The 7,514-nt window shown below is 51.0% G+C and overlaps 1 protein-coding gene across 1 annotated transcript in view; it reads left to right on the top strand.

Annotated features, from left to right (window-relative positions):
• LOC142588087 (apoptosis-resistant E3 ubiquitin protein ligase 1) overlaps window positions 1-7,514 on the top strand; it is a 95,214-nt gene that overhangs the window by 46,452 nt on the left and 41,248 nt on the right. The gene's annotated exons all lie outside the window — the stretch shown is intronic.

Genomic DNA, 7,514 nt, shown 5'->3' with positions numbered 1-7,514 from the left:
GCGTGCGTGTGTGTCTGTGTGTTCATTTATCGCGTACTGATGCACTTTGCGGAGCACTTTCGAGCGACGGCGGAAAATTAAAACGTCGCGTGTTTTGGCGTAGACAGCGTGACGGCAGAAGCCCAGAGGTCTGGCCGGAAACATGGCGTGCGGTTGCAGCAGCCTTATAGAGGGCGCGCCCTCCGCAAAGAAAATAACCGACGCTTTTTGCGGAGTCGCTTGCGTGATGGGAACATGTGCACGCGTGCCGCAGAAGTTTCGTGTATGTATATATATATATATATATATATATATATATATATATATATATATATATATATATATATATATAATATGCTTTCTGGTCGAAGTATTCGCGACCTCGAAAATTTGCCATAAATACTCGTTGCCAGGCGAGATGCCGGCATACTTTGTTTACGTTATACGAAAAAAAAAAGAAGAAGAGAAGGACGAGGGAGAGTGTGCTACTCTGCCTGTCCATGTGCGTTGGCTTAATGGAATCGAAAAAGATGGCGCGCGTAATCGAAGACGACATTTTGCACCATCAGACATTATCCACCGTGGATTCTTAGTGGTAGTGGCTTTGGGCGTTTAGGCACGAGGTCGCGGGATCGAAGCCCGGGCACGGCGGCCGCATTTCGATGGGTGTACGTTAGGCTTAGGTGCACGTTAAATAAACCGAGGTTGTCCACATTTACGGATACCCCTCCTCTACGGCGTGCCTGATAACAAGGTCGGGGTTTTGGCACGTAAAACCCCAAAATTTAATTTTAATCACCAGAGGTTGGTATATGTACTAGTATCGGCTATAGCTGTTCTCTCTCCCGTTTACATCTTGTGGTGCGACTGAGTTCTATCGATCTCGCTTCATTTACTGCGCAGTAGCTTCCGATTCGCTGGTGTGTTAATATCCTCAAGTACGCGTGCTTCTGTATTTGCTAGCGTCTGTATCGTTATTTTTCCCTTCAGTTAGTGCTTTCTTTATCTTCTTTCCTTTTCTAGCAGTTTCCATCTACCGACCACACCTTATAACGTTGATGAGGAGAACAACATTTTGTGTATAATTTCTTCGATACACTGTGTCTCTCTCGTTCCAATGATTATTCGTTACGCTTAATCTTTCAAGTCTGACATTGCTCGCATACAAACTCCGGTTGCTTTTCTCTAGCGTTTGCATTACGTGTCAGCACGCGCGTGTTTGGCTGTTATGTGTGGGTGTGCGCGCATGCGCATAGGTGTCCGTGTTTGTGCGCACATTTTGTATGTGCGCGCATGCGCTGTAGTGTCGCGCGTGCGTGGTCTTTCGCGTTCGGTTTGTCCGTACCATTCCGTATTTGGCACATTTGCTCTCGTTCGTGGGCTGCCGCCGTAGCTCTTGTAGCGGCAACGGCGCGCTACGTCGGCTACGTCCGTGTGCAAAGCGCGGTGGTCGCCGGGAGGAGAAAGTATAACGCTTGTCGTCCTGTGCGCGTTCGTTCCGTCGTTTCAGTCGTCGCATAACTATAGCTTCCTGCTTCTCGCCAGATGCGCGCTCTCTGTTTCCTCGTGCGTGTCCTACCGGCTCGCAGCTGGCTTGTGTCGTGGTTTGGAGCAACAGCTGCAGCTCAGTAAAAACCAGAACGAATTTGACAGATGTGCGTCAGCCGCACCAGGTGATGCATCAAAGGCAGCAAAGCTGTAGGAGCGATTTTTTTTTCTCGCAGCCTTCGGAAGTATATAGTCTAGGAAACGCGGCAGCAGTTAATTGCTGCTTCTTTTTAACGCGGTCGTGGCTATTGTTGTCTTTGTATTCGGTGACAAACTGAGAATGTAACGTTATGTGTACGCTGTGTAAATTAAACGCAATTTTCATAGATGCGCCAGCCAGCCAGTTAGGTGCGCTTATTTCCGTGACGTCAAGAGGTTTTGCGTGTTCAAAAACGGCTGTGTTTTTTTTTTCTTCTCCCGTTAAGATCTGTCTTTGTGTCATTCGTTTTGGGATGAAACCCGAACGTCTTGGCAAACTGTATGGACGATCCCAATATCAGTGCTCACACTGTGGTTATGTTTGTAGCCTGAAACAACGAGCTTTCATTTTCCGTTTAGCTAAGCATTCGCATTAGAAGAGCAATTTAAGTAATTAAGTTGCGAGTGGACTCTGCAGCTGGCTCCCGGCTCTCTTTCAGAGCTGAAGGGGCAGGTGCACTGCTTTCCTGTGGGTGGAGATCCGTCCGTAAATTTTCAGGTTGTCACCGACTGTGGTGACAGGCAGGCTGCGTTGCAGCGACAAGCCGTCAATTTGCGCCGCCGAAGCCGTAGTACTAACTCCTGGCCGACCTCCGACGTGGCGCTGTCGCATCGCGACGCGGGAGACAAAAATTACGGATTACCGTTTAAGAAAAATCGCGTGCACGAGTTGTTTTCCACTCGAATGAGACGCACGCGAGGTGACCTTTATTTTACGGTCGTCGAACGTTGCGTTGCAAAAGCAAATTCGGGGCTCCGACGCGCGTTTGCGCTGCATCTACATTTGGTATCGACCACTCCATCGGACGCCGGCCTTCGGCGCCGGCAACGAAAATTGTTGCGGAACGCTCTTTAACGGCTTCGCTGTAATACGCCGGTGCGTGTGTGGGAAGAACTGTTCGTGTATACGCAGACCTAACGGTGATTAGAACCACTACAAGGCTTTTGCTGTTCCGAAGGCCATTATGTGCGCATTCGATTCACTATACTCTTTTGATCGGTCTTGATTTTGCCAATTCCGAACGCCCTCGTTTAGTGCATTGCTGTTGTTTTACGAGCCTCCGTGTTGAAGCTTCCGGGTTGTTTGTTGGTTCGTTTGTTTCTTTGTTGCTTCCTTTCGATCGTTCAGTGTTATGTTCTTAAATTTTTTTCTATTCGTGTCATTCAATTTAGAATCTGACGCTAACATTCAATTACCGCCCTCTTTCTCGTACGCTCGATTAACGTCGCAGTTTGAAAACAAGCGCAGCCAGCAAACTAACGGTCCTTCGTGACTTCGTTTTGTTCAGATCAGCCTGAGGCTCGTTATAACGACCGATTTGCGTTCCCCTCTATCCCTCTCCACACACACACACACACACACACGCATACATATATATATATATATATATATATATATATATATATATATATATATATATATATATATATATATATATATATATATGCACGGACGCACAGACAGAGTCGCTCTGTTTCGAAGTTTTGGGAACGACTGAGGCGATGGCTTTAACAGCCCCCTCACCCCCCGTCTCTTTTTCTTCCGTTTTTTTTTTCACAGAGTGGCGAGAAACAGCGAGAACAATACAGACGTTACGGGCAAGATAAACGAGATAAAACGCTCGCCCTGTCGTCTAACTTGTGCTCGTCCTTCTCTCCGTCGCTATCTATACGTTCGTCACGAGTCAACGGCGAAGCCGTATATAGTTCACGTTGGTGGGAAGGTCTGACCGCGTACGCAGAAACGCGTACCGGCGATTGGAAGACCGTCGCTACGCTAAAGGCCCCCCTTTCTTGCCATCGCGGCCCGTCCCACGTCAGCCCCTGCTGGCCTATATATATATATATATATATATATATATATATATATATCGTATCGCCGCCTATACATACGCCTGCAGAGTTGTCCCACGTCGTGAGTATACGATACCCACGCGCAACGCATCTGTTTTTTTTCTTTTTTTTTCTCCATTAAGCTCTGTCCGCCACGGTGGCTGCGGGACGCACGTGGCCTTGGCCCGCATTTGTGAAAGTTTAACGAAGCCACGGACGCCGCTGCGACCAGCAGGCCCCGCCTAACTGGCCGCGGTGTCGCCAGCTTTGCTGGTCGCGGAGCGAGCGAGGCACGCGCGTTGAGACGCGTCCACGAGAGAGCGCGCGAGAAGTCACGAGACGACGTGCGCGCGAGCGCAGTTCGCGCTCGTTCGGCGAAGAGTCCTCGTTTGAGTTGGGCCGCGTGGCCTCGCGGCCGATATGAAACTTGCATCTGCTGCGGAATAATGGATGCGTGCCTTCCCCCTCCCTCGCTTTCGCTCCCTCGAGCGAATTAGAGTCGCTCCCATCGGGGGTTCCTGCCGGCGGGTGTGTGTGTGTGCGTCTGGCTTGCTCTTGTCGGGCCGCGGACGCGCGCTTTGTCGCCTGCCGCTGTTTGTTTGTGTGACAACATTTGAGGGACAGACTGTGTCGCAAAGGCAGAGGGGAGTCCGTATGTGTGAGTGAAAGCGTGTTATTTTGCATTTCTTACGCGAGAGCTTGTGGGGGGGGTGTGCTTGCGTTTATGTGAACAGTATAGCGACCGACCGTGTGTGTGTGTTATTTGCGTGTGTGAGAGAGATGGGAGTGTGCGTGTGTGTGCATGCGTGTGTGCGCGTTCTTCCCGTATAGGTTCTCCTTGCATGCGTGGATGAGGATGGCTTGGATGTGTTAAACACGCGCGACGACTAATGGCCGGATAATTCGCGCGACCCGCGCTTTTAGGAGATTAGGGCGCGCGACGCCTTGGTGAACACTGGAGTGTCCGTGGGGCGCCTTGCAGTGAGAATTGTTATCGTTGTTCTTTGGTCAGTGTTGCTGCTGTTGCTGCATCTGGCGTAAACAACATCGATATGTTTGTCGTGTTTACTCTTCGAGAGCAGACAAGCGAGGCAAATTAAAGCTCATTAGGCGCCGCATTGCTGCAAAGCAGACTGCACTCAGGCAAATGCAGTCGCAATGCGTCACAATACGCTAGCGCGTTCACTGCGCATATATATATATATATATATATACACATATATATTGTCGCGATGCAGAACAAGGCGCGTGCAGACAAGAGCCGATGGCGAAAAAGCGTTGTTTCGTTGCTGGGACGCTTGGGCCGCCATGACCTAGTGTCAGCTGGTGCCTTCAGCATTCGCCTTGCATTGCATAAACAACATTCGTGCTCATTTCAAGCGACATTCGCAACATTTTTGTGGACGTGCGGGGCACCAACACGGAGCTCCGGAGCGGTTGCCGCGTGGAGCCCTGACACGATGATCGACAGCCAAAGCACCACGATGACCACCTGCGGTGCCGCAGACTCCGACCTCCGTCGTGTTGTCTCATCCGTGAGACCCAGGGCCCTTCAATATGGCATCGGTGGTACGGACGTTGAAGACTGGATTACCCGGTATGAGCGTGTAAGCGAAAATAATCGGTGGGACCCAACGCTAATATGCTAGCGAATGTGATAGTCTACCTCCGAGACACAGGGCTAGCATGGTAGGAGACCCACGAACGCGACATAACGAGTTGGGACGTCTGCAAGCAGAAGCTTCTAGACCTGCTTGGAAAGCCCTTTGGCCGTCAGCTGGCCGCGAAGAAGGAGCTATCCACCCGTGCTCAAACGCCGACAGAGTCTTACGTGACACATATCCAAGACGTCCTCGCGCTCTGTCGTAACGTTGACAAAGACATGAACGAGACCGACAAGATTGGCCACATCCTGAAGGGCACAGCAGATGACGCATTCAACCTGCTTATCTGCAAGAACTATGACTCGAGAACTATGGTCATCATGATCGTCTATGTTCATCAAGAACTATGATCATCAAAGAGTGCCGCAGTTTCGAGCTGTTGAAGAGTCGTCGCATTACGCAGCAGTTCAACGGCCTACCAAATACAGCTTCGACGTCTTCGTGTGAGGAACAGCCACGTGGACCTCCTCTGTCAGGACAGGAAAATTTGACGCGGTTAATGCGTCGCGAGCTCGAAGCCATGTCACCTGCCGTTCCTCGTCAGCATTGCCCAGACACGCACGTTCTGCCTCGCATGCCGTTGTCAGACAAGAGATGACGAATTTAGACCTGTGATGCCGGTCGCAGTCAGGACAGCTCCCCCCCCCCCCCAACCACTGCTTCCACGTCTTCAGCGCTTCCAACTCGCCGTCGTAACCCGGCCGACTAGAGAACACCGGACGATAGGCCGAGTTGTTTCAATTGTTCGCGTGTTGGACATATCGCTCGGCATTGCCGCAGTCGTTGGTCATCGCCCCCTAGGTGGGGCTTCCCGTCCGGCCGTCCAGGTCAACGTGCTCCCCGTTTCTCTCTGCATCCTTCATCTACGAATACAGACAACGTACCTCCGACCTTCCGAACCAGCCGGTCACCATCGCTCGGTCGTCGGTCTCGTTCGCCGCAGGCCCGCCGTTCTTCTTCTCCCGCGTTCGTGCCACAAGAAAACTAGTCGGTGCAGATCCCGGTGGCGACGCTGCATCAACGACCCGGCCTGCAAATCCTCCGATCACATTGCTTAGGCTTGGAAGTATATTAGACGTTGAGGTGGATGGAGTCCCACTCAAGTCCCACGTAGACACCAGTGCGTAGAAGTCTGTAACAAGTGCCGTTCTTCGCAAAAGACTCAGAAAGGTCCTCACCGCCTGCCGTACCGTGCACAGTGCGCGTTTCCGACGGCAGTACGCTACCGGTTGTCGGCATGCTTAGAGCACGAGTAACGATTGCCGGCCATCAAACCACCGTCTTATTTGTTGTGTTAGAGCGCTGTTCGCATGACCCGACCTTTGGGCTGGACTTTCGACCCATTCTGCCCTAATGGACTGCGCAACAGGTGTCGTGCAGTTGGACCTTCCTTCTGGCAGCTACTTTGTTTCTGATGCACATCATCCGTCCCCGTGTTCTGCCGAATTCGTCCGGTTGCCGCGTCAGGCCGCTACTACTGTGCCCTTTAACGCTCGACCACATGTTCCTGATGACGACTACATCCTCTCTTCGCTTGCTCGAGGTAGTAGCAGCGTGGCGTTTTGCGCGGCCTAGTCTACCATGGCCGCCACGCGTTGCCGCGACGAGCCCTCTTCAAACAGGCCAGGTGACTGTTTGTTACTGCCCCGTTTCAAAGGGGGAGGCCGGTGAATCATGTCAGTATCAGCCGAGACACTCTCAACTTTCAGGTGAGGTCCTGCCGGTGACGAAATGAGAGAGGGGGCGGGGGGCGATGACCAACTCCAACTCCGCGAATAGTCGGAAACGATTCGAAAAAAAAAAATTGCGGCAGGAGATTTTTGAGGCGACTTGCATGAATAGGGAGGCCATTCTGTGATTGCTTAAAGAAATTGATTCGGGGCCATTTAATAAACAAACCCTGTATACCTTGCGAAATTCCGCAGAACTTGTTTGTCATGTTCTCCTAAGCATAGGATATATGCTCTTGATCCGACCACATTTCTGCGGTGTTCTTTCCCCAACGCACTAATAAACTGTCAGTATACTTATATATTATTCTTTGTCTTCATCATCACCACTACGATACTACTACTACTACTACTACTTCCTACTACATACTACTACTAACACCAACTCACACTCGCCTCACTCATTCATTTTGCTCATTTAACTCACGTATTAGCTCACTGGCTCGCTCGCTCGCTCGCTCGCTCGCTCGCTCGCTCACTCACTCACTCACTCACTCACTCACTCACTCACTCACTCACTCACTCACTCACTCACTCACTCACTCACTCACTCACTCACTCG

The sequence above is a fragment of the Dermacentor variabilis genome, chromosome 7 (genome assembly GCF_050947875.1).
Source record: "Dermacentor variabilis isolate Ectoservices chromosome 7, ASM5094787v1, whole genome shotgun sequence".
Classification (NCBI taxonomy): Eukaryota; Metazoa; Arthropoda; class Arachnida; order Ixodida; family Ixodidae; genus Dermacentor; species Dermacentor variabilis.
The sequence above is the reverse complement of the archived record's forward strand: the minus strand, read 5'-3'. Positions and strand labels throughout refer to the sequence as shown.